We start from the raw sequence: 27913 nt of genomic DNA on the forward strand, positions 1-27913 counted from the left end.
ATCATTGGACATTAGGGAAATTAAAATTACAACCATGAGATACCACAACATATCCACTAGAATAATTAAAATCAAAAAGACTGACAATACAACAAAAATAAGACTGACAATACCTAGTGTTGGCAAAAATATGGAGCAATGGGAATTCATACACGGCTGGTTGAATGTAAAACAGTATAATCATTTTGAAAAACAATTTGTTATTTCTTAAAAAGTTAAACATATTCAGTAAATGGTGTTGGGGAAATTGGACATACACCTGCAAAAAATTGAAACTAGGCACGGGCGGCGGACGCTCTTTGAACCCGGCGCTGGGGCGGCGCAGCCGGTCGGGTCAGGCTCGGGGTCCGGGCGGGGTCGGGTTGGGCCACCGGCGCTGCGGCGGGCATGGCGGCCGAGGCGCGCGTGACGCGCTGGTAGTTCGGGGGCCTGGCCTCGTCCGGGGCCGCCTGCTGCCTGCACCCGCTCGCTGGACCTGCTCAAGGTGCACCTGCAGACGCAGCAGGAGGTGAGGATGCGCATGCCGGGCATGGCGCTGCAGGTGGTGCGCTCCGACGGCGTGCTGGCGCTCTACAACGGCCTGAGCGCCTCGCTGTGCCGACAGATGACCTACTCATTGACTCGGGACCGTGCAGGACCGAGTGGCCAAGGGCAGCGAGGGGCCCCTGCCCTTCTACAAGAAGGTGCTGCTGGGCGCCGTCAGCGGTTGCGTTGGAGGCTTCGTGGGGACTCCCGCCGACATGGTCAACGTCAGGATGCAGAACGACGTGAAGCTGCCCCGGAGCCAGCGCCGGAACTACGCCCACGCCCTGGACGGCCTGTACCGCGTGGCCCGTGAAGAGGGTCTGAGGAAGCTGTTCTCGGGGGCAACCATGGCCTCCAGTCGGGGGATGCTGGTCACTGTGGGCCAGCTGTCCTGCTACGATCAGGCCAAGCAGCTGGTCCTGGGCATGGGGTACCTGTCAGACGGCATCTTCACACACTTCATCGCCAGTTTCATCGCCGGTGGGTGTGCCACGGTTCTGTGCCAGCCCCTGGACGTGCTGAAGACCCGCCTGATGAATTCCAAGGGCGAGTACCAGGGCGTGCTGCACTGCACCATGGAGACAGCGAAGCTCGGGCCGCTGGCCTTCTACAAGGGCCTCGTGCCTGCCGGCATCCGCCTCATGCCGCACACCGTGCTCACGTTCGTCTTCCTGGAGCAGCTTCGCAAGCACTTCGGCGTCAAAGTGCCGTCCTGACAGGGCGTGGAGCGGCCGGCCTCTCCGCTCCTTCCCGAGGCCACGCCGCCGGCACTGCCCTGAACCTGCACTGGCCACAGAGCTCGGCAGCCCCCTCCCCGGCTGGACCGCCTGGCCTCCTGCCCGGTCAGAGCTCCTTCCAGCAGTGTGGCCCCCACTCCTGTGGCCCCTGTAGCTTCGCCTCCCCTCACTCGCCCCCACTCCCTGCCCTGCACACGGACCACACGCAGAGGGAGGCGTCCAGGCCCCGATTCCCTCTCCCATTAAAAAAAAAAAAGAAAGAAAGAAACTAGACCACCAACTTATACCATACACAAAAGTAAACTCAAAATGGATAAAGGACTTACTAAATGTAAGATGGGAAATCATAAAAATCTTGGAAGAATCCATAGGCAGCAAAATATCAGACATATGTTGTAGCAATATCTTTACTGATACAGCTCCTAGGACAATGGAAACTAAGGAGCAAATAAACAAATGGGACTACATCAAAATAAAAAGCTTCTGCATAGCAAAAGAAGCCATCAACAAAACAACAAGAAAGCCCACTGCATGGGAGAACATACTTACCAATGTTATCACCGACAGGGTTTAATCTCCAACATTTACAGGGAACTCATACAACTTAAAAAAAGGAAGATAAACAATCCAATCAAAAAATTGGCAAAGGAACTAAATAAATACTTTTCGAAAGAGGACATACAGAATGCCAAGAGACATATTGAAAACATGCTCAGAGTCACTAATCATCCGAGAGATGCAAATCAAAATGACAATGAGGTACCATCTCACACCTGTCAGAATGGCTATCATCAACATATCAACAAACAACAAGTACTGTCGAGGTTCAGCCACTGTGGAAAACAGTATGGAGTTTCCTCAAAAAATTAAAGATGGAACTCCTGTTTGACCCAGTAATCCCACTTCCAGGAATATATCCCAGGAAATCAGAAACACCAGTCAGAAAGGATATCTGCACCTCTATGTTCATGGCAACACAGTTTACAATAGCTAAGATTTGGAAACAGCCTAAGTGCCCATCAGCAGATGAGTGGATTAAAAAACGGTAGTACATCTACACAATGAAATACTACATTGCAGTAAAAAAGAAGGAACTCTTACCATTTGCAACAGCATGGTTGGACCTGGAGAGCATTATGCTAAGTGAAATAAGCCAGTCAGAGAAAGATAAATATCACATGATCCCACTCATTTGTGGAATATAATGAATAATATAAACAGATGAACAAAAATAGAGCCAGAGTCATAGAAGCATCGAACAGACCGTCCAACCTAAGAAGGAAGGCAGGGGAGGGGAAGGGGTAAGAGATTAACCAAAGGACTTGTATGCATGCATATGAGCATAACCTATGGACACAGACATAGTGGGTTGAGGGCATGTTCTCGGGGGTGGAAATGGCTGGGGAGAGGTCAATGGGGGGTGGGGGGTGAGAGACTTTAAACAATAAAGAATTTAAATTAAAAAAAAGAAAAGAAAAAAAGTTAAATATATTTCCCATATGAGTCTAGCAATTCTCTTCCTAGGTCTTTACCTAAGAGAAATGGAAACATAGATTCACATTTATACATGAAGCTTCATAGGGGAGCTTTATTTTTAATGACCCCAACCTATCAACAGGTGAATTGATAAATTGTGGTACAACCGTAAAGCAGAAACTTACTAGCAATAAAAATGAACAAAATACTGATTCATTTAAAAAAAAAAAAAAGATGATTTTCAACAACATTAGGCTGAATGTAAGAAGCCAGACTCAATTGAGTGCACATTGAATGTGCATTTATATAATGTTCTTAGAAACGCTATTCAGCAATTAAGAAATTTTAAAAAGGATCCTACTATCCTATATAATAAAAGGCCAGGACCATAAGAGTAACGACCAGATGAACAGTTGCCATGAGGTGCATTGACCACCTCTTGGTCCCTCCCCCCCATCCCGCAGGCTCGGATCGCAGCATGGCGATTGGGGAACCACCGCAAAGGGGGTGTGTGTGGCGGTGGGCAGGACTATTGAGTGGCGGTGAGCATCTAGCAGCGGTGAGCATCGCAGGGTGGCAGTGGTGAGCATTGTGGAGCATCCTGGGGTGGGGAGCTTCGCAGAGTGTTGTGGGGAGGTGGTGGCAAGTGTCATGGAGCGTTGTGGAGTAGTTGCGGGGCAGGGAGCATCGAGCATCGCAGGGCAGTGGTGGAGGGCAGTGGTGGGGAGCGCCCCGGACAGCAGCAGAAAGTGTCGCGGAGCGTTGTGGGGTGGCGGAGGCAAGTATCGCGGAGCTTCGTGGGGTGGCCAGCGTCAGACATGGCCCTGATTGCACGCTAGGCCTAGGGACCCTATTTGTGCACAATTTCGTGCACTGGACCTCTAGTTGATACATAAAATACCCTGGGCGAGTTTCCAGAGAATTATGCTGAGTGAAAAAGCCAGTCACAAAAGTTTACATACTATATGATTCATTCATACACCATTATAACATCATTAAAATGACAAAGTTATAGATATGGAGAACAGATTGATGATTGTCAGGGGCTAGGGCAGATGTGGCTATAAAAGATCAACATGAGGGATCCTTGTAGTGTTGGAAATGTTCTATATCTTGACTATTAATATCCATAATGTCCTGGTTGTAATGTTGCACTATAATTTTGCAAGATGTTATAATTGTGGGGGAGCTGGGTAAAGGATACATGAGATGGGATCTCACTGTATTATTTCTTAAAACTGCATGTTAATCTATAAGTGTCTCAAAATAATAAGTTTAATTAAAAAATGAAGACAGTTTGGCAGCTTTTTAAAAAGCTAAACAGAGTTACCATGCAACCCAGCAATTTTACTCCAAGGTATATACCTAAGAAAATTGAAAAAAAATTGTCCACACAAAATCTTGTACATGCATATTTATAGCAGCATTAACCAAAAGTGGGAACAACCCAAATGTCTATCAGCTGATGAATGGATAAACAAAATATATTATTTATTTACAATGGAATAGTATTCAGTCATAAAAAGGAATGAAGTACTTATATATTCTGTAAAATGAATGAACCTGGAAAACATGCTATGTGAATGAAGATAGGCACATATTGTACAATTCAATTTATATGAAATGTCCAGAATAGGCAAATTCATAGAGACAAAGTAGATTACTGGTGCCAGGGCCTTATGACAGGATGGGATGAGGAGTGACTGCCAGTGGATATGAGTTCCATTTGTAGGTAATGAAAATGTTCTGGAATTAGACAGTGGCGGTAGTTGCACAACTTTGGGAATATACTTACAACTACTGAATTATATGTTTTGAGTGACTGAGTTAAATGGTATGTGAATGATATCTCAATAAAAAAAATTGTATGAGAAAAAAAATGCAGGTTCCTCTAGAGCAGTGTTTCTCAACCTTGGCTGCACATTAGAATCACCTGGGAATCTTTTTAAAATCCTGATTTCTGGGCCTCATCCTCCGGAAATTCAGTTTCTTTGTTATGGGGTGGGGCTACAACATTAGTAACAAAGAAACAGAATTTCCAGATGATGAGGCCCAGAAATCATGGTTTTAAAAAGATTCCCAGGTGATTCTAATGTGCAGCCAAGGTTGAGAACCACTGCTCTAGAGTGACAGACAGCAAGCAGATCAATTGTTGCCTGGGACTGGAAGTAGAAAGAGAAGGTAACTACAAAGGGGCATAAGAGAACTTTAGGGGATGAAAATGTATATCTTAATTGTCGTAGTGGTTATGGTAGGTGTATATATTTGTCAAAACACATTGAACTGCCCTAACCGGTTTGGCTCAGTGGATAGAGTGTTGGCCTGCGGACTCAAGGGTCCCAGGTTCGATTCCTTGGCTGCGGGCACATCCCCAGTGGGGGGCGTGCAGGAGGCAGCTGATTGATGTTTCTCGCTCATCGATGTTTCTAACTCTCTATCCCTCTCCCTTCCTCTCTGTAAAAAATCAATAAAATATATTTAAAAATAAAACAAAAAAACCCCACATTGAACTTATGCTTTAAATGGGCAAAGTTTATTATATCAAAATTAAACTTCAATAAAATTGATTTTAAAAATTATAAAAATTATCTCTAACTCTTGTAAGCTTAAAGGGACCTTTAGGTTAAAACTGTCCTTTATTTATTTATTTTTTTATTGATTAAGTTATTACATATGTGTCCTTATCCCCACATTGCCCCTTATCCCCCCACTAATGCCGCACCCTCCTTTTGTCTGTGTCCATTAGTTAGGCCTATATGCTTGCATATAAGTCCTTTGGTTGATCTCTCCCACTTACCCTCACCCTCCCCTACCTTCCCTCTGAGGTTTGACAGTCTGATCGATGCTTCTCTGTCTCTGGATCTGTTATTGTTCATCAGTTAAAACTGTCTTTTATTAATATAAACTAACAGCTGTTACAAATATTAACTTAGGGATTCTGACTTATATTGCTAATTTCTATCTCCTTTTTCCATCTAGTCACTTTACAAAGTGAAATTAGATTAATCAGTTTTAGTCAGACTGTGCTCTTATGCTTTTGAACTAGCATAATTCTGTTGCTGTGCTTTTTCAAAATCTGTGAGTGGGTGTAATTCTAAATATTTTTAAACTTGTGGAACATTCTATTGGCCTTTCCTTTTTTCCCTTTTATGTACAACAGAATAAAGTTTCATTGGGTATTAAACATCAGGCTGATTGCCCTTCACCTCCGCTGTAGAGCGCCTGGAGCTGATTTGGGCTCTAGGGGGTTGGAGGTAAAGTGACTCTTCAAGGAAGGAAGCAAACGATGAAAAGGAGGCAGCACAGCCAGGTAATGATAACCAAACAAAACTAAGAAAACACCGACTGTGTGAACTTCTTTTTCACCTACATCACCTCTGTCTCTCAACCCTGATATCTTGCCAGGAAATGTGCTATAATTACACAAAACCCTCCCAGGTTTGAGAACAGTTCTGGAAGATGATCGCTAAGTTAGAAATACTAACTCTGTAGGTGGCTCCTGAACTTTCTCCCTGAGGTTTTCTTCCTCTGCCCTCACTCATTTTTGGGGCCTGATCATGCCCCAGACCAGGGGTTTGAGTATTTCCCTCTTAAAATCTGCTCCACAGGTGGACAAATAATTTATTATTTTTCTTAAGCATAGCTGAGGCAGCCTTATATTTTAAAAACAAACCATTAAAAACTAGTAGAAACCAAATAGGAAAGTGCAAAAAAACATAAACCCCAAACACAAGAGACACATTCCTAGATTATGGAATTTTAAGTGGGTTTTGTAAGAATTCTAGCAAAATATAAATATATCCTATATAAAAAAAGCTAATATACAAATAGACCAAACAGCAGAACAACCCAAACAATCGAGCAACCGGTTGCTATGACGTTCGCTGACCACTAGGGGATGTGTCTGGAACATGGTGGGCATCGGCCAAGGTGGGATGGTGGAGCAGGTGAGCGGGGTGCCAGACCAATGCGGGGCACCAGTCACTGTCATCCGGGCAAGCCTCTGGTGGTTACTGAAAATTCTTTGCTCCTGTGCTCCGTGGTCCTGCCCGGCACTCACACCCACTGCTAGCTCCGGCCTTGCTCTCATCCGCAGCTGGCGCCGGAGCTGCCGCTCGCACCCGCTGCCAGTGCCCGGCACTGGTCCCCATCAGCGGCTGCCAGCCCTGATGATTGCCCCTGAGGGCTTCTCCACCTTCCCCTGCTCCTAAGGGGCTTGCACCCGCTGCTGGCGCTGGCCCCAATCACTCCGTGCCATCAGCAGGTGCAAGCGAGGCCGGTGCCATCAGCACGTGGGAGCGGCGGCAGGAGCAGGGTTGCCCGAAGACGGCATTGGGGGCTGAGACGGGAGGAGCTGGGCAGGTGCATGGAGGATGGGCCAAGATCTGCCCCTGTGCCTACTGCAGCCTCACGGCCCATAGTTCCTTTCAAGGTGCACGAATTTGTGCATTGGGCCCCTAGTATTTAAAATAAAATAGTAGCTAACACTTAAATAGGGTTTACCATATGGCAGTGTCCCAAATTACTTACATATGTTAACTCTTTTAATCTTTACAACAAAGATATGAAATTGATGCTCTTACTACCCCCCCCTTTTGTTGTTGTTACTTCTCTATCCCTTTTTGCTTCTTTTGTTAATCCTCACCAAAGGATATTTTTTCCATTGATATTTAGAGAGAGTGGAAGGGAAGGACTGAGGGTGGAGTCGGGGGGGGGGGGGGAGAGAGAGAGAGGGAGAGAGTGACACATGGACTGGTTGCCTCCCGCATGCATCCCTACTGGGCCTGGATCAAACCTGACACCTAGGTACTTGCCCTTGACCAGAAATTGAAACAGTAACTCTTTGGTGTACAGGCTGACACTCTAACCACTGAGCTACCGCCCAGGGCTTATTATCCCATTTTACAGATTATGAAATTGATGGTGCAAAGTAGATAAGGAATATGTGAAATGCTACACACCTGGTGAGTGATAGAGCTAAGATACCATGTTCTTTACCACTACATTATATTGCTTTCCATGTGAACTCAAAATCCTTTTATCCCCAAGTAATTAGTAACCCTTCACAGGCTACCCAGTTTGTCTAAGTTCCTTTGTCCCCTTCTCTCAAGGCATAAACTGCCTGTCTTTTTGCCCCCCTTCCTTCCCAGCCTTATTCTTCCCCCTAGAATACTATGACATAATAGTTAAGAACAAAAAATACCTCAAGCCTCTTGCTCTTTTTGAATACCTATATTAAATTCCGTTGTTCTAGACCTCCTCTTTGTATAGAAATGACTTTTTTTCTCTTCTTTCTGCATTTAACTTATTAGAAAGCTTTCCTATAAGCTCTAACCTCTGCCGAGCTTTCCTGGTTTTAACAGTGACTCTTGTACCTGTTCACAATGATCAGAAAGGATGCTGTTTTGAGTTACAGGGTAGTAAGATTTCTAACTCTATACCCATGCCAGAACCAGAATCATATGTTTGAAACTAACTAAAACCTCCTGAGTGTCTTGCCATAAACGTGCATTAGAAATTTTTTCCGATGTAGCAAATAGTTTCTGTGGATAAGAAGTAAATTTAAACTGTGTATCTATAGAGAAGGAATATTTTCCACGTGAAGGTCCTTGCTGGCTCTGGAAAGAAAAAAGGTCCTGGCCTCCTTCCCCCTTTTCCTCTGAGCTCTGTAGTACTGAGCTTTCAGGAACTTTTTAACAGCCGAATTTTATTTCTGCTAAGTCAGTCCATGAGATGTTTGCAAATCTTTCAATACCTTTATCCTGATCATCCCCTTGGAGTTAGGCTTTTGGTCAACTGACTTGGTTTTACTAAATTTATATTCGCTTCCAATTAAGGTGGTTAGTATAATTTTTTTTTTTTTTTTTTTTTTTTTTTAGAAAAGTCTGGGTGAATTTAAAGGAAAAAATATTTTTTTGATGTACTCATAGAATTTGCTAGGTGTTTCATGAAAGGTGTTTTAGAATCTAGAAAAACATATGGTCCCCACCTGCATAGAGATCATATTCTGGTTTAGATAATATTTAGTCCTGAAGTCATATTTGTACTTATGGACTAATAGGTGAGTGTCCCAATGTGCATGGTCCTACTTTTTCTTTTCCTGCCTACCTCTTCAACTTCATTCCTGTTCTTTGTCCTTTAATTGATAGATTCCATTCACCATTTTTACTTCCTTCTTATTTTCTACCTGTTTTATTTATTCCTACTCATCCTTCAGGTCTTAGAGAATACCCCTCCCCTCTAGTGGTTTTCATTTTCTCTTTTTCACACATTTATACTTGGAGATTATACTTTATTTATGGTTTTTTTTTATTGTTTAATGTGTATTTCCCTTACCAGATAATAAGCTCTATGAATGCAGGTATTATATCTGTTACTGTTCATTTTGTTTTACCATTTTATATTCAGCATCTATATAGCTTAATACCTAGTAGATGCTAAATAAATGCATGTTATTGAATGATGAAGTGAGCATGAAATATTGGAAAGATTGGGAAGAAGAAAGCCACTCCTGGAGTATTTGGTATTCAGGTCCCCCAACCAAACTATTTCTCACAAAGCAAGTACAAACCGTCTTGCTAAGATGACTCTAGTTCCTTTATAAGATGTAGTGGTCATGTTTTTTGTACCATCTTTCTCTGTTCCTTACTCATTTTGAGAAAGGTGGTCCTCAGTGTTGATGAAATGGTCAAGATATATAAACCTACAGAGTATTCGAATGTATTCCTATCACTTGATACTGTTCTGTTCAGGGTTGAACCAGAAATTGTATCTTGTTTCAGGTAGGGCACTAAAACATTTGAGAGCCCTCTGTTCCGGTAATTGAGTTGAAATTAATTATTTTCTTTTTAATATACTTAGTTTTGCCTCAGGATTTGGGATATCATCATGGCATATTTAACTCAAGTGACTTAACAATTTTATTAAAATGGCAAGCATTCATTTTGAAATTTAATTACGTAAGCTCAAATCAAGAGTATTAGTGTCTGAGTACTTCTGCTCCCTGCCCGCTGATTTCTTACTTCCTGCATCTCAGAGCACTTTTAAGGTGAAGACGGACAATTTTTATGAGATATGTGGTGCTTCTGAAAGCTCTTGGCTTAGTGTACTCAGTTTCAAAAATTCTTTTCATAAGGACATCAGACAGCTTTAAATTTGGTGTGCTGGTAGTAGGATTAAAGTACCACAAACAGACTTTATTCCTTGGAAAACTTCCCTCCTAATTTCTTTTGTTACTTTAAGCTTTCTGAACTGTCTTTGTTCTTTGGAGGTGCTTAGACATTTCTTTTCCTAACAAAAGAGTTACATAAAATAAGATTTAGAAAATTTGTAGTTTAACAGATGCTCTCATAAATAGTCATAATAAAGATGGATTGGTTCAAGTTTACAAATTACATTTAAGATTCAAATTGCTAAGTGGTGGTGTTATGGGTATGAGTTTCTTGGCTTTTCAGGATGTCATCCTTTTAGCCCTGTAGCTAAATATCAAGAGGCTACATGTTCAACCATAAAACTTAGCCTCTGCCAGCATTACATCAGTTCCACAAAACCTCATTGGCTAATTATCCCCTGGGACTAGGACATGGATTTGGCAGCTTGTGAAAGCTGCTTTTTCCAATTTCTCTCTTCCTGGCTGTGACATATCCCAAAGGAATGAAGTTGAGAAATAATCATCTTCTTTTGATAGTTCTCAACCTCTCATTCCCACAGTGGTTCTCATGGCCAGGGATAGAAGATTCCTTATTATTCCACTTGAGTCCTATAGTTGATGATGTATTCTTTAAGTAGTGACCAATAAATGAGCTATGAGAAGGATGAGTGGCAAGGAACCTCTTGTACTTTGAGGTGTGTTTCTGGATGGTTGTCTACAAGGATCCTAGTGCTTTTGTTTGGATTCTCTTTATATTACCTATTGAAAAAGCCGAACGTTCTATATTGGGAACCAATGGGGTCATCATCTGTGTTAGTTGACATTTGGTATAAGAATTAGTATAGACATTTAACATATCCTTTAATGAACATCTATAAAATAACTTTCTTGAGGGCAACCTTGGATAGTACAAAGAACTGTATGACCTTAAGCAATCCTCTTAATCTCCTTTAGCCTCAAATTTTTCATTAAGTAATTTTTCTAAAAATAAAGATGTAGTACCTGTTTTATCTTCCTCAGAAAGTGTTGTAAGGATGGAATGAGGTAACACGTGGACAATTACCACTGATATCCTACCCATGCTATTCAGTGAGCCCATTTTAGGCCTCTTACTTGATTTTTCTTTGCCATTTGACCCTATTTGATGCTCTCTCCTCATTCTATATTACTTGGGGTTCTTTGATTAACTTAAGCATAAAATAATTTTTTTTGAAAAGTATTGGATAATGCACAGCTTAATAAGAAGGCTGGTTGATAAAGGTCAGAAAGTGAGCAGAGGCCTTGGCTGGGTAGTTCAGTTGGTTTAGAGCAGTGGTTCTCAACCTTCTGGCCCTTTAAATACAGTTCCTCATGTTGTGACCCAACCATAAAATTATTTTCGTTGCTACTTCATAACTGTCATGTTGCTACTGTTATGAATCGTAATGTAAATATCTGATATGCAGGATGGTCTTAGGCGATCCCTATGAAAGGGCCGTTCGACCGCCAAAGGGGTTGCGACCCACAGGTTGAAAACCGCTGGTTTAGAGCATTGTCCCTATATGCCAAGGTTGAGGGTTCAAACTCTGGTCGGGGCACATACAAGAACCAACCAGTGAATGCATAAATAAGTGGAACAAGTCAATTGTTCCACTCTCTCCCTTCCTTTCTCTAAAATCACTAAATAAAAAATTTAAAAATAAAGAAAAGGTACAGAAATGAGCACATTTTAAACAGTGATGACCATGTCACAGAACTGGTCTGCAGAGGACTCTTTCACGGGCACTGCTCACTGGATCTTCTTTGCCATTGCTGCTGGCCTGGTCTCCAACGAACTCTGGTTGCTGTTGGCATTGCCACCAGTAGACACTTGTGGCAGTGCCATGAATAATTTCTGATTATACTTTCCAACTTTGTGTCATTCCCCCAATTTTTAAAGTTCTAAATGGGAGAACCTTATTGGCTAGACTTGGGCTGTGTTTGTGAGCTAGATGCCAGGATGCTGAGAGAGGGACTATCTGTTCCTCTTCAGCTTCTGTAGTAATAAGAGGGGCCTGCCTGCCCCCTATCATGGAATTTCCCCCAAATGGGAAAGGCATTCACATCCTGGGCAACTAAACTATAGACACCATTCTCTCTCCAGTTTGCCTTCTATCTCTCAGTCTACTCTTCCTGCCCCTAGGTCAGGGGTCCTGAAACTTTTTAAACAGGGTGCCAGTTCACTGTCCCTCAGACCGTTGGAGGGCTGGACTATAGTTTAAAAAAAAACTATGAACAAATTCCTATGCACACTGCACATATCTTATTTTGAAGTAAAAAAACAAAACGGGAACAAATACAATATTTGTATTTGCATGTGGCCCACGGGCCATAGTTTGAGGACCCCTGCTCTAAGTACTAGTATTTCCCAGGGTTAGTCCTTGACTCTTTTTTCTTCTCAGCCTGTACATTCTCTCTAGCAATCTCATCCCAACTTGTGGCTTCAACTATCACCTATCAGGATGTCTGTATCTGTATCTGTATCCTGAGCTCTGGCTTCATTTAATCTGTGAATTCTACCCACCTAGACATCTAGATGACTCATATACACTTCAGCCTTTTACATAGTTAAAACTGATGTCACCATTCTAGGACTACCCTTTCATTCCCTAACTCAGTACCAGTTGCCTAACCAAACAATTAGGAATCATTCTTAATTCTTCTTTGCCTGTATTCCTCACATCTCTTTAGTATCTGAGTTCTGTAGATTGTACCTCTATTTAGACTTCTATTTTGTCTCATTGCCCTAGATCAGACTTTGATCATTTCTCACTGTGGTTTCAGTAGCCTTCTTATTGGTCTCCCTGCCTATAACCTGACTCTTCTAATCTGTCATTTATATATCTGCCAACGTACTTTTTCCTACAGTCAGTTCTAATTATTTTTTTTTTCTTTTCAGAATTATTCAACTTCTTGTGGGGTAAAATTTAAACTATTATATTTATCTATTTGGCCTCCTGTTATTCAGTCATTTCTTATCACTTCCAACTTCAGTCCCCGGCAATGCTTAACTGCTTTTATAAAACATTCTGTGCTCTTTTAATTTTCTGTTTCTTTTCATATAATCTTCCCTCTGCTTTGACCTATTCTCTCTCTGCCTGCCAGACTACTAACTTCTACTCATCTTTCAAGTCCCAGCAAGGGCTGCCTCTTCCGAAATGCATGCTGTCATTGATTCCAGACATACTTAGGTACTCCTGTGCTCACCCCATACTTGGTACAAACCACCAGAGCAATTGTTTAATTACATTATTGTTCCTAGCAGGTCTCATCATCATAAGGTCCTTCAGTGCAGGGGAGGTGTCCTATTTCTGTTTCCCCAGATCCCAGTACATAGCAAGTATATAATACTTTTTATTTAAGGTGCTGTACAAATGTAACAGTATTTTTAACATAGGAATTTTCTTAAAAGTAATAAGCCCTTTCGAACTCTAAAGTTCATTCTTTTTTTCTAACTGCTGGGGGCCAAAGGTTCAAGAGCTCTACCAGCCCCACAGATGAGTTTACCTTCCTGTGATCAGCCTTCTACTCTTTTCCCAACAAGTCGATTAAGCATACTTTCCTTTAGTTTTTCCATTCTTCCACCTCATACACATTTTAATCCTAGTAATGATTTGCTTCATGTGTGACTCCATTTTCTTCCACAACCACCGATTCAGTCACTATGCTTTAATTATAAATAATACAGTGGCTGGAAACGTGTATTAATATTCTAGAGATTTCTCTAGAGAACCTGGAAATTTATCTGTCGATTTGGCTGGACTGCTGGTTCTGCAGTAACTTTTTCTCCCATTTCACAGCTATCATCTTGGTTCTGTGCTCCTACTGGGGGCCTTAGCAATTCAAACATTATATAGTTTAGCGTCACTCACATTTTATTTTTTTTAAAATATATTTTATTGATTTTTTACAGAGAGGAAGGGAGAGAGATAGAGAGCCAGAAACATTGATGAGAGAGAAACATCGACCAGCTGCCTCCCGCACATCTCCCACTGGGGATGTGCCCGCAACCCAGGTACATGCCCTTGACCGGAATCGAACCTGGGACCTTTCAGTCCACAGGCCGACGCTATCCACTGAGCCAAACCGGTTTCGGCCACATTTTATTTTTTAGGAGTTGGCTGCTGTCTCTTGATTTACTGCACTGGGAAGAATAAGTCTTGATTTTTATTTTTTCCTAGTTCCTCCCTCTGAGGGAGTCTGCGTCATTGAGAAATGTTTAACCTCATGGCCTTGCACAGAGGCTGGAAATTTGCCTAAGGGAACTTGAAGCTGGCAGTGTTTTTACTCAAATTCCCCTTATGGGGAGGGGGATTCCAGCAGGGCCTGCCAAAACAGGAAGATGTTGGGAAATTTTTTAGTAGCAAAGCAGTTGCCATTAGGTTACTGAAAAGTATTTGAAGAGTTTTCTGGAGATAAGCTTCAGCGTTTTGAAATCCTTCTGGGAGAAAGCTGTAGCTTCTATCAGGTATAAACAAAAATTCAGACTGAGGAACTTAGCTTTTCAGTTGTGTGGTATGTTGTTATAAGAAAACTTTGACCATTTGGATGAGGAAGAGAAGCTAACCAGAGAGAGTTTTAGGAGTTTAGAAACTCTCAGGGAAAATAGCTGTAGGCTGAGGCAAATCTCTAGGGATTATGGGGAAAACTTGGCTTTTTATCAGTTCTGGATTATACTAAGAGTAGATCATCACAGGGATTTTCTTTGGCAAATCTCTCTTTCAAATTCTTATTGTCACTGTATTCTGTTTACAAAAGCACTTTATTGATACAAACACTAAGAGTTAGAATAGATGATCTCCCTATTAGGAGAAGGTGTGAACCAGCAGATGTTTAGAATATGACTACCTCTGCTTATTTTTATCTTTGTGTCACAGATGAGGAAAAGTTATACAGTTGTTTGCCTTTATGGAATGATAAGCTGAGCAGGCTCTGGGCCCTGACAATGGAAGAATTGTGTAGTTAGACCATTTGTGGCAGCTTTGTAACTTTCTGGAAAATTGGAAACAAGTACATAGTACTTCATACAAATACAGGCATTCCGGCCCACTCTAAAAGATACTAGTAGTTGCACTCATCCAGTAGGTTGTCATTCTATGCAATGGCTTCTACTGTTAGCGTGGGTGGTTGAGGGTTGATAATATGTATGGCTACTGTGAGATTTCTCTTTTAACTAGCAAGTATTTATTATTGATTATATACTTAACACTCTGGTAGATACTCTGAGGGATTTCTGAGAAGTAGAAGGAGTGATTCTGAGATTCAGAAAACGTATTCTTTTTGGAGATACAGGGGTTACAGAGAATTATAACTTCCTTAGAAAAGAGAGAGAAATAAGGTCAGGAAAACTTCAGAGAGGAGGTAAGAGTAGAGCTGGACCTTTGAGAGAAAGCGCGATTTGGATAGGCAGGAGGAGTCAGAGAAGATAAGGGTAAATCAAAGGTGTATAGGTAGGAAGAGGATTCTTAAGGCAAGATCTGGAAACTAGACTAGGCATGGTATTCGAGGAAAAATAAGGTTTTCTTCTTGATTAGAATTATAGATATGGGATAGTTGGAAAAGAAGATTGAGTTGCATAGGTAATAAGGAACTGGATTATTGAGGACCCTGAGTGTTAAATTGAAGAGCTTGGCCTTTATCAGATAGTGAGGAGTCATTTTAAATTCTTGAGTAATTATCAGTCTATTTCTTTCAATAATTACTGTTAAGTTGATTTACAGGCATCTATAAGAAATAATAGATCCCTTATACACAGTAATTAAGTGCTAAGTTCGTGAAAATCACTCCAGAAATTTCATAAATATATGATATTGTACCTGATTTTTACACGCATACAGAAAAAGAATACATTTATATACATTATTTTGATAGACATGTAACAAAATATGAGGCATAAAATATGTGCCATATGAGCAGTGTTCTTAGAGAAACAATGAATTACTTTTAGGAGGTGGTTAGGAAAGGCCTCATGGTACCAGTACCATAAGAAATTATTCACTCAGCCCCGCATATATCCCAGGCCTATGGTAGGTGCTGGGGGTACAGTGATGAACAAGATAGACATAGTTCCTGTCTTCATGCAGCCTGAAATTTATTGGTGAAGGAAGACAAGTAATTATAATAAAATAGAATGGAGGTTATAATGGGAAATTTAGGATGACATGGGAGAACAGAGCAGGGGGATCCAAACAATTCTAGGGAACATGGCAGGAAGGCCTTGCAGAAGGAGGAATGTGTAAGCTATGATCTGAAGTATGTTTCACCATTGAGAACTGTGTGAAGACCTGGGGGTGTGAAATGAAATAGCACGTTTGAGGAAGTGAAGGACTTTTGTTATAGTTGATGTAGAGACAGTGCAGAATATTTGGATATGAGTGAGGGCTCTGGAGCCTGACTGCCTGGGCTTACATCCTGGATTTACCACTTACTAGTTGCCCTTGGACAGTTATTTCTTTGTGCCTCAGTTTCCCCATCTGAAAATAGATATAACAATAATTCCTACCTCACAGATCAGGACTAAATTATTTAGGACATATAATGTCCTTAGATTAATGCATGGCACACAGCAAGTGCTCAGTACATGTTAGCTATTACTAACAGTGCAATGACTACAGCTATTAAATGTGAGAAGATGAATGGTAAAAATAACAGATTCAAGGAGGCCTAGAAATGCCTTAGGAGTTTGGTCTTTATCCTGAGACCAATGGGGAATCATTGAAGGGTTTTGAGTAGAGGCATGACATTAGATTTGTATTTTAGAAAGATTATTCTGGTTTCAATGTAGATTAATTGAAGGGGGCTAAGAAAGGTGGCAGAGAGACCAAATAAGAGGTAGTTGCAGAAGTCCAGGTGAACTCTGGTATTCATGAGAAGATGCTATGTTAAAAAGATGTTTGCTAATCTAGTCATTCAACAAATACTTATTGAATGCTGATTATGTGCGAGGTAGATTTCTCAGTTCTGAAGATAGAGCTCTCATGGAGCTTATGTTCTATTGGTCAGAGTGAAGAGAGTGACAATGAGCAAATACAATGTAATGTAATATTAGGGATGAGAAATGCTATTAAGAAATATAAAGCTAGGAAAGGGGATAGATGGTAAAAGTCTGTACCTAATTTAGAAAGGGTGCTAGGAAAAAGCCTTTCTAAGAAAGTGACATTTGAGCAGAGACCGGAATGAAGTGAAGGAGTGATCCATGCTCATATTCTTCTGGGGAAAAACTTTCCAGACACAGGTGCGATCGTGCTTAGCATGTTCAAGAACTAGTAAATATGGTGGGGGAATATGAGTGAGGAACATATATATCACAACAACAGAGGCCTTATCTTGTTCATTGAGCAGTATCAGACACATAGTGGATGCTCAGTGAATACTTGTTAGATAGATAGATGGATAGATGGAATTGTGAATGAATGACCAAAGAAATAAGTTATTGTCCCAAACAAGCTTGGAATCCAGGAAGAAGAAGAAAAAGGTGTGGGTAAGCTTCTCAACTAGGTCTTCCTTCTGAAAGGTTAAGAGTATGGACTCTGGCCCTAGCCAGTTTGGCTCAGTGGATAGAGCGTCAACCTGTGGACGGAAAGGTCCTGGGTTCGATTTTGAACAAGAGCACATCTGCCGGGAGCCGGTCCATGCTTGCTGTTTCAAGGGACCTGGCATATATGGCATACTGTTCTTAATATGTTTGCTCCCCTTAGCGCTGTGTGTTTTAACCAAGGTCACCTCTCCGAGAAAGGTTTCCCCAGGTAGGGATTTTTCCCTGAAGTCAGGGAGGGGATAAAACCCCTCAACTAAGTGCCAGGCGGGTAATTAATCACTTTAACTACGAACAATCATGCTTAAGCTACTTAATCTTTACTCCCTGGAATGGAGATAAGAAACACCCTAACCTTTGTAATAGAGATTGATAAGATTGAATCAACTGGTATAAATACAGATGTAACAAAACAGCAAGAGACAGAACTTAGAACACAGAACTTAGAAGTCAGAACTCAGAAGACAGGACCAAGAGAGACAGAACCTACAGGGAACCAGGAGATGGAGGAGCTTCGCTGGAGAGAACATGGCAAGGGATTCTGGACTGAACCTGACTGCAGAGGTTGGCAAGAGAGCCTGACTAGAACCTGGTGACTGAACCTGGCTGGAGAACCTAGCAAGAGAACATGGACACAGAACCTCTCTGGAGATCCAGACCAGAACTTGGCTGGAGATCCGGGCTAGAGATCCTGGCTAGGCTGCTGATCAACTGAATGCTGTCTCCGTGCCCTTCCTTCTTCGCCGACTCCGTCCACACCTTTGGGGACCCCTGGACCCGCTGGGGTTGGACCCCGGCACACATCAGTTGCAGGCTCCTTCCTGGCCTGGGCAATGGTAGGGGCACATGCAGGAGGCAACGAATCGATGTGTTTCTCTCACATCGATATTTCTCTCTGCCTTTCCCTCTCTCTTTCACTCTCTCTAAAAATCAATGGAAAAAATTTCCTTGAATAAGGATTTAAAAAAAAAAAAAAAAGAGCATGGACTCTGGAGCTAGACTGTTAGGCTCAAATCTTGGCTTTGCCATCTGCTAGATCTGTGACCTTAAGCAATTTACTTACCGTCTCAGTGCCTCGGTTTCTTCATCTGAAAAATTGGAACAACAGTAGTACCTACCTTGTAGGTGTGTTGTGGGGGCTGTCCTGTGTGTTTTAAGGTGTTTAGCTGTATACATGGCTGCTGCCTGCAGATGCCAGTAGCAACCCTTCAGTTGTAACAAGCAAAAATGTCTCCAGATATTGCCATATGTTCCCTAGGGTGGAGAGACAAAAATCATCTCGGGTTGAGAACCACACTGGTTTTGTGAGGAATAAAAGGGTTGATAAAGCACATAGAACAGTGCCTAGCACATATGCTATTAAGATTAATATGGTGGTTTCTAGGGGAACATAAGTGTTTTTTAAAGCAGAAATTTAGGACAACTGAGTCTCCCACTTGATTAAGTAAATAACAAAAGTAACAAAACTTAAAAATAAAGCACAAATGATGATGGAGTGTGAAAAAAGGGATTTGTCTGTTCCCAGTAAGATGTATTTATGCACACAGCCACTTTCATTTTTAAAAAAAAATTGTTGATTGATTTTAGAGAGGAGAAAGGGGAGAGAAAGAGAGAGAGAGAGAGAGAGAGAGAGAGAGAGAGAGATTGATTGGGATTGAGAGAGAGAGGGATTTGTTGTTCCACAAATTGATGCATTCATTGGTTGATTCTTGTATATGCCCTGACTATGGATCGAACCCATAACCTTGGTGTATGGGATGACACTCCAACCAGTTGAGCCACCTGACCAGGGCAACTCCTTTAAAATTTTAACTGGTCTAATAGGAACAAGGTGATACATAGCTTATTGTTACTTTAATCTCAACCCAACCTCTGTAGACATTGCAGTCACATCTTGAAATGACAGTGAGATATGGATTATAAGGAATCAGGGGACTGGTACAAGATTTCATTAATAATAAAAGGCTGGGCATTCAGATTCTAAGGCACCTATTAAATATAAAAATGTTGCATAAAATTGAGTTTTGGTGCATAGTCTTTGTATCTATGCAAAACCTTTCCCCCCAGATCCTTGACAAGTTTATCTTTCTACAGAGATAATTTTTCTGGGGAAGTTTATCATAGTGGTAAGCAAATCATGTTCAAGAAGGGATTATGTTTTATGTCCCATATTTTACCAGAATATTGATTTCATAATGTACTTTAATGTAATGTAATTTATATTATGAATAATTTTTAGCTTATGCTTAATCATAATTTTAATAGCAATAATAGCTGCAATGTATTTATTGACTGCTTCCTTTGTAGTAGGCACTTTAAATAGTCATCTTATTTAACTTCAACAGCAGTCCTTTAAGTTAAGTAAAATTTTACATTTAGAGAACTTGGAATCTAGCTGATAATTGCTGGAACTAGGGGTCACACCTTTGACTTCAAAGCACCTATTAAAACTATATCTTAATTAAATCAGTTGAAAGAGCTTGGATAAGATTCATGGATAATTAAAAAAAATTTTAATTTAATTTGTTGGGGTGACATTGGTTAATAAAATTATATAGGTTTTAGGTATACAAATCTATCATCTATATATTATATTGTGTGTTCACCATCCAAAGTCAGTATTCCTTTTGTCAACACTGATCTCCCCATTACCCTCTTCTATTTCCTCCCATCTCTCTTTCCCTCTGGTAATTTTTAAAACTTTATATTATCATAAATATAGATCACTGCAGTCTGGGTCTGATCAGTACCAGGGTCTAATTTGAATATGATCTTTTCCCACTTTCCTTTGTCTAGGATCTGGCAATGATGGTAAATAACATTGCTAAGGGTTTAATAATTAGTGAGCATCTGGTTGAAAGATAGTGGAATAGATGCTGTGGGTATTTGATAATGTTTATTGAGTATCCATTGAATTCCTTGTAAGAAACAAGATGTAATCCTTTTTGCAGAGAGTTAGCATTCACAATCCCTATCAAAATACCAATGGTGTTTTTCACAGAACTAGAAAAAATAATTCAAAAGTGTATATGGAACCACAGAAGAGCTTGAATAGCCACAGCAGTCTTGAGAAAGAACAAAATTGGAGGTGTCATGCCACTTGATATCAAACTATACTATAAGGTGATAGTAATCAAAACAGCATGGTATTGATCTGTGTCTGCAGATCAGTGGAACAGAATAGAGAGCCCAGAAGTAAACCCACACCAGTGACAAAGGAGGCAAGAATATACAGTGGGGTAAAGACAGCCTATTCAATAAATGGTGTTGGGAAAATTGGACAGATAAATGCAACAAAATGAAACTAGACCACCTTTTCCCACCATATACAAGAATAAATTTAAAATGGATTAAAAACTTAAATGTAAGAATTGAAACCATAAAACTCCTAGAAGAAAACATAGGCAGTAAAATCTGACATATTTCTTAGCATTATTTTTTCTGATATATCTCCTGGGGCAAGGGAAACAATAATAACAAAAAACCCAAATCAGACTACATCAATGTAAAAACTTTTGCACAATAAAGGAATAGGAAATCATCAACAAAACAAAGACAACTCACTAAATGGGAGAAGATATTCATCAGTGGCATATCTGATAAGGGGTTAATATCCAAAATTTATAAAGAACTCATACAACTCAACACCAAAAAACCAAACAATCCAATTAAAAAATGGGTGAAGGATCTGATTAGACACGGGGCATAGAGATGGCTAATAGACATCACTAATCATTAGAAAAATGCAAATTAAAGCCATAATAAGATATCACCCCACACCTGCCAAAATGACTATCATCAGTAAATCAACAAATTACAAGTGTTAGGATGTGGAGAAAAAGGAACCTTCATGCACTGTTGGTGGGAATGCATATTGGTACAGCCATTATGTAAAACCAGAGGCCCGGTGCACAAGAAGTTGTTCACTTGGGTGGGTGGGTGGGTCCCTCAGCCCGGCCTGTGCCCTCTCGCAGTCTGGGACCCTTCGGAGGATGCCCACCTGCTGGCTTAGGCCTGCTCCCTGGGGGGATCGGGCCCAAGCTGGCAGTCAGACATCCCTCTGGCAACCTGGGAGCCCTCGGGGGATGTCCACTTGCCAGCAGGGAGAAGGCCTAAGCTGCAGTTGGACATCCTCAGCACTGCTGAGGAGGCTGGCAGCCGTCAGCCTGGCTTGTGGCTGAGCAGAGCTACCCCTGTGGGAGCACACTGACCACCAGGGGGCAGCTCCTGCATTGAGCATCTGCCCTCTGGTGTTCAGTGTGTGTCATAGTGACCAGTCATTCCCAGTCTTTCTGCTGTTAGGGTCAGTTTGCATATTACCCTTTTACTATATAGGATAGAGGCCTGGTGCATGGGTGGGGGCCAGCTGGTTTGCCCTGAAGGGTGTCCCGGATCAGGGTGGGGGGTCCTCACTAGGGTGCCTGGCCAGTCTGGGTGAGGGGTTGAGGGCCGTTTTCAGGCTGGCTAAGCCCCCTGGCGACAGAAGTTCCCAGCCTCTCTTCTTTTTCTTTTTTCTTGTTTTAGTCTGGGATTTATTTACCTTCTATAATTGAAACTTTGTAGCCTTGAGAGGAGCTCAGAGCCAGCCAGGGAGGGCGGGAGGAAAGCCTCCTGCTCACTCCAGCTTCCTGGCCACAGCCAGCTGAAAGCAGGTATCTGGGGTTTATTTACCTTCTACAATTGAAACTTTGTTGCTTTGAGTGGAGCTCAGAGCCAGCCGCGGTAGGCGGGGAAGCTTGGCTTCCTCCATCATTGGGGCAACCAAGCCTCCTGCTTGCTCTAGCTCCGTGGCTGATGGCTGCCATCTTGGTTGGGTTAATTTGCATATATTCGCTCTGATTGGCTGGTGGGCGTGGCTTAAGGCATAGCGAAGGTATGGCCAATTTGCATGTTTGTCTTTTATTAATGTAGATAGTATGGAGGTTCCTAAAAAATTAAATATGGAATTGGCTTATGACCCAGCAATCCACGTCTGGGTATATATTCGAAGAAACCCAAAACACTAAAAGATATAATTTTCATTGCAGCATTATTTACAGTAGCCAAAATATGGAAGCAACCCAAGTGTCCATCAATAATCAAGTGAATAAAAAAATTTGTGGTACATGTATACAGTGGCATATTACTTGGCCATCCTATATAATAAAAGGGTAATATGCAAATTGACCTTAACAGCAGAATGACCGGTCACTATGACATGCACTGACTACCAGGGGGCAGACGCTCAATGCAGGAGCTGCCCCTTGGTGGTCAGTGTGCTCCTACAGTGGGAGCTCTGCTTGGCCACAAGCTGGGCTGACGGGTGCGAGCGCAGCGGTGGTGGTGGGAGCCTCACCTGCCTCCTTGGCAATGCTAAGGATGTCTGATGCGGCTTAGTTGGACATCCCCCAAGGGCTCTCGGGCTGCCAGAGGAATGTCTGACTGCCAGCTAAGGCCCAATCCCCCAGGGAGTAGGCCTAAACCAGCAGGTGGACATCTCCTGAGGGGTCCCGGACTGCGAGAGGGCACAGGCCAGACTGAGGGACCGCCCCCTGAGTGCAGGAATTTTTGTGCACTGAGCCTCTAGTATGGTATATTTATAAATATAGTAAAGTACATTTAGACTAATATTTATCAGGCTTATTTGTGGCATATAGAGACATTTGAATAATAATAAAACAGAGTCCCATTTGATTTCTGGAGATTATCAAAGGTCTGAATAAACAAGTATTCATCTCCCTCTTTCTAACCAGCCTCCCTGCTGCTGGTCTTGGCTCTCCTCATTTCCATACTGCTATTCTTCATTCCAAGAAATTGCTATTTGCATATCTTTTGCTTTTGTACGTTCCTATTCCTTTGGTTAGAATTTCCTTCCCCATCTCTTTGGTTGACTTTTTTTTTTTTTTTCAATCATTCAGTTCTTTTTTTTTGTTTTTTTTTTAAATATATTTTATTGATTTTTTACAGAGAGGAAGGGAGAGAGATAGAGAGTTAGAAACATCGATGAGAGAGAAACATCGATCAGCTGCCTCCTGCACATCTCCTACTGGGGATGTGCCCGCAACCCAGGTACATGCCCTTGACTGGAATTGAACCTGGTACCTTTCAGTCCGCAGGCCGACGCTCTATCCACTGAGCCAAACCGGTTTCGGCAATCATTCAGTTCTTGGCTCAGGTATCTTCTCTGACTCCTCCAAACTCAGCTAGGCTGCTTCTGTGTTGCCTTCAAAGCACTTATCATGCTGACTGAATAATTGTGTTTAAGTCTGTCTTTGTTTTTTTGAATAGCTTATATTATAAGCTCCGTAGGGGCAAGGACTTAGATGTTTTATCTGTGGTCCATGCCTTGTACATGGTAGGCAGATGGCAAATATTGAAAGAAAAGTGAAACAAAATAAAGGGTATAACTCACCTAGTCCCACCATAAGTCCTAGAAAACTATTTCTTTTTAGAGATAGAGGACACCCTATCTGCTCCGGCCCTTCCTTTTTAGAGATGAAGGTGATAGACACCCTTAGGTCATACAACTGAATTATTAGCACAGCTGAAAAACAGGACTACTAAATCACAGCCCAGTGTCCTTTCTTTTATTGTTTTTTTGAGAAAAAAATTATTTTTGCTTATTATAAAGGCAAGTATTGTTTAATGTAGAAAATACCGATAAACAGTAGGGAGTGAGGAAATAAAATCATCCTTTCCCACCAACCAGGTAGTGACCATCCTTCTACTCTCTTCTGTGCACAGAGACATATTTATGTATATGTTAAATAATTGTGTGATGACAACAGCTTGCATGCACTGGATGCTTATAGAATAGGCACTGTTCTAAGTGATTAGCTCATTTATTACAGCAACCCTTTGAGATAAATACAATTATCCCCACTAAATGGAGGCATAGAGATGTTAAAGTTCTCAAGGTAACACAGCTAGTAAGTTGTAGAGCCAAGATTTAAACCCAGGCAATCTAATTCTAGAGCTTATATTCTTAACTACTATTCCATTCTGCCTCTATGCATACTGTTTCATAGTCTGCTTTTTAAAAAAATTGAGATTAGTTTATATCAATAATGGTCACCCTTTATAGCGATATAGTTCAGAGCATTTTGATAAAAGGTAAGCCACTATCACAATCAAGACATAGAATATTTCCCTCAAAAAGTCCCATCATGCCTGTTTACAGTCTCCTTCCTATTCCCAACTCCTGACAACCTCTGATGTGTTTTTTTTAATTAAATCTTTATTGTTCAGATTATTACATTTGTTCCTCTTTTTTTCCCCCCCATAACTCCCCTCCTCCCAGTTCCCGCCCCACCCTCCGCCCTCACTCCCCACCCACTGTCCTCATCCATAGGTGCACGATTTTTGTCCAGTCTCTTCCCACATCTCCCACACCCTTTCCCCTCCCAAGAATAGTCAGTCCATTCCCTTTCTATGTCCCTGATTCTATTATAATCAACAGTTCATTCTGTTCATCAGATTACTTATTCACTTGATTCTTAGATTCACTTGTTGATAGATGCATATTTGTTGTTCATAATTTGTATCTTTACCTTTTTCTTCCTCTTCCTCTTCTTAAAGGGTACCTTTCAGCATTTCATATAATCCTGGTTTGGTGGTGATGAACTCCTTTAGCTTTTCCTTATCTGTGAAGCTCTTTATCTGACCTTCAATTCTGAATGATAGCTTTGCTGGATAAAGTAATCTTGGTTGTAGGTTCTTGGTATTCATCACTTTGAATATTTCTTGCCACTCCCTTCTGGCCTGCAAAGTTTCTGTTGAAAAATCAGCTGACAGTCGTATGGGTATTCCCTTGTAGGTAACTGAGTTTCTTTCTCTTGCTGTTTTTAAGATTCTCTCTTTATCTTTTGCTCTTGGCATTTTAATTATGATGTGTCTTGGTGTGGTCCTCTTTGGATTCCTTTTGTTTGGGGTTCTCCGCGCTTCTTGGACCTGTAAGTCCATTTCTTTCACCAGGTGGGGGAAGTTTTCTGTCATTATTTCTTCAAATAGGTTTTCAATATCTTGCTCTCTCTCATCTTCTGGCACCCCTATAATTCTGATGTTGGTACGCTTGAAGCTGTCCCAGAGGCTCCTTACACTATCCTCGCATTTTTGGATTCTTTTTTCATTTTGCTTTTCCCGTTGGGTGTTTTTTGCTTCCTCGCATTTCAAATCATTGACTTGATTCTTGCGCTCCTCTGGTCTGCTGTCGGGCGTCTGTATAATATTCGTTATTTCAGTCCGTGTATGCTTAATTTCTCGTTGGTTCCTCAATATAAGATTGAGGGTCTTATTAGTTTTCGTGTAGATCTCATTAAGTTTATCGGCAGCTTCTAAACAGTTCTTGAGAGACCTTAAAAGTGTGGTTCTGAACTCTTTATCTTCCTTTGACAATTTTGTCCTGTTTCTTTGTCTCCGCATTTTGTTATGCTTCCTTGGTGCACCCCCTAGTGGTCTTTGTTCACAGTCTTATAGTTAAATCTTGATTGTTGTAGCTAATTCCAGGGAGGGTTTGACCTCCAGGCCAAATGGCTATGAGAATCAGCTGTGTCAGCAGTGAGAGAACTTCTGTCCTCTAGGGAGGTGCTAATCTAGCCTTTGCCTGAGGCTATCCGGCAAATGCCTCTGTGCAGGGCTTGGGCGGGGCGGGTCGAACAGGATCAACAGGGTGGGCCGGAGAGAGCAGTTATGGCGGCTCTCAGTCCTGTCCCCAGGGGCTCTGCCTCTCTGAGTCCCAGCACCCGCTGCAAAGCTCGGAGAGAAAGCTGCACTCGCTCTGACCGAAGCCAGACAGTCCCATTTCTCCCGTTTGAGTCTGGGTCCCTAAAGACTCGCCCGTATCTGGAGCTCAGAGTCTGCGACTCCCTCCCGATTGAAAACACCAACCGCGCCCTCCGCCGCCAGCCCGCTCCGCGCACTCCGCACCTCAGAATTTGACTTCCGCACTGCGCCTCCTCTGAGTGTCCGTGTGCTTTTCTCTTTCCTCCTAGTTGTAGGACTTCCACTCAGCCAGCGTTCCTGTGGTTCTGGGTGATGTCCCTTCCGTTTTTTGGTTTCACTTTTGAAGTAGTTGTTCAAAGCAGCAAACTCCGGCGTTAACCTATGCCGCCATCTTGGTTCTCGAATCCAACCTCTGATGTTATTTCTGCCCTTATAGTCTTGCCTTTTCCTTAATTTCATGTAAATGCAATCATTCTGTGTGTAGCTTTTTGTGTTTGTCTTCTTTCACTAGCATAATGCTTTTGGGGTTTGTATATGTTGTAGGTAGCAGTAGTTGGGGGTTATTTAGTCACTAAGTAGTATTTCATTGTATGGATGTACCACAATTTTTATTCTGTTCACAAGCTGAAGGACATTGGAGTTGTTTCTGGTGTTTAGCTATTAAAATAAAGCGGCTATGAATATTCATGTACAACTCCTTATGTGGACATACATTCTAATTTCCCTTTGTTTAAATATCCAGGAATGTGATTTACTGAGTTGTATGGTAAGTGTAAATTTAACTTTATAAGGAACTTCTGCCCTGGCTGGTGTGGCTCAGTTGGTTGGGCATTATCCTGTGCAACAGAAGGTTACCAGTTGTATTCCCAGTCAGGGCACATGCCCAGATTGCAGGCTCAATCCCTGTTGGGGGGTGTGCAGGAGGCAGCTGATCAATGTTTTCACATCGGTGTTTCTCTCTCTCTCTCTCTCTCTCTCTCTCTCTAAAAATCAATAAAAATATATTTTTTAAAAGAAACATCCAAACTGCTTTCCAAAGTAGCATTATTATTTTGTGTTGTGCCCAGTAATGTCTGAGAGTTCACTTGCTCCTCATCCTGGCCAGCAAATTATTTATTGGAAGTATTTGTATTCTAATACTAGCCAAGTATAGTTAAGTCTTCACCTAATATCACAGATAGGTTCTGTGACTTTATGCTAAATGATGTATAATGAAACCAGTTTTACATAGACTAATTGATAGAAACAAGAGTTAAGCTCCTATGGCATCTCAACAATGTTGTAACAAAAAGATGTTATCTTGAAGACCTCCTGTAACAATTATCTCAGCATGGTCTTTTTAGGGAAAGGTATTGATTAAATTAATGATTTCTGATATATATAATATCCTATCTAATAATAGACAAACATGGTAATTAACCATACCTCCGACACGCTTCCCATTGGCTAATCAGGGTGATATGCAAATTAACTGCTAACCAAGATGGCGGCCAGGCAGCTGAAGCGAACAGGAGGCTTGCTTGCTCCAGTGAAGGAGGAAGCCAAAGTTCCCCACCTGCCACTGCTGGGCTCTGAGCTTGCACTCTAAGAAACAATGTTGCAATTATAGAAGCTAAACAAACCCCAGAAACCTGCTTTCAGCCAGCTGTGCCTCAGAGCTGGAGCTGCAACAGTGTTTCAATTATAGAAGCCAAACAAACCCAGATACCTGCTTTCAGCAGCCGAGGCCTCAAGCTGGAGCCGGCCTCAGAGCTAAAGCTGGCTCTCAGCTCC

At 41.7% G+C, this 27913-nt stretch overlaps 1 protein-coding gene and 1 pseudogene across 3 annotated transcripts in view; both read left to right on the forward strand.

The window, feature by feature from the left end:
• Positions 1 to 27913, forward strand: part of MRTFA (myocardin related transcription factor A) — a 115366-nt gene that overhangs the window by 9976 nt on the left and 77477 nt on the right. The window lies entirely within an intron of this gene.
• LOC132226918 (mitochondrial dicarboxylate carrier-like) lies at positions 361 to 1520 on the forward strand (annotated as a pseudogene).

Source organism: Myotis daubentonii, chromosome 2 (genome assembly GCF_963259705.1).
Source record: "Myotis daubentonii chromosome 2, mMyoDau2.1, whole genome shotgun sequence".
NCBI classification, from domain to species: domain Eukaryota; kingdom Metazoa; phylum Chordata; class Mammalia; order Chiroptera; family Vespertilionidae; genus Myotis; species Myotis daubentonii.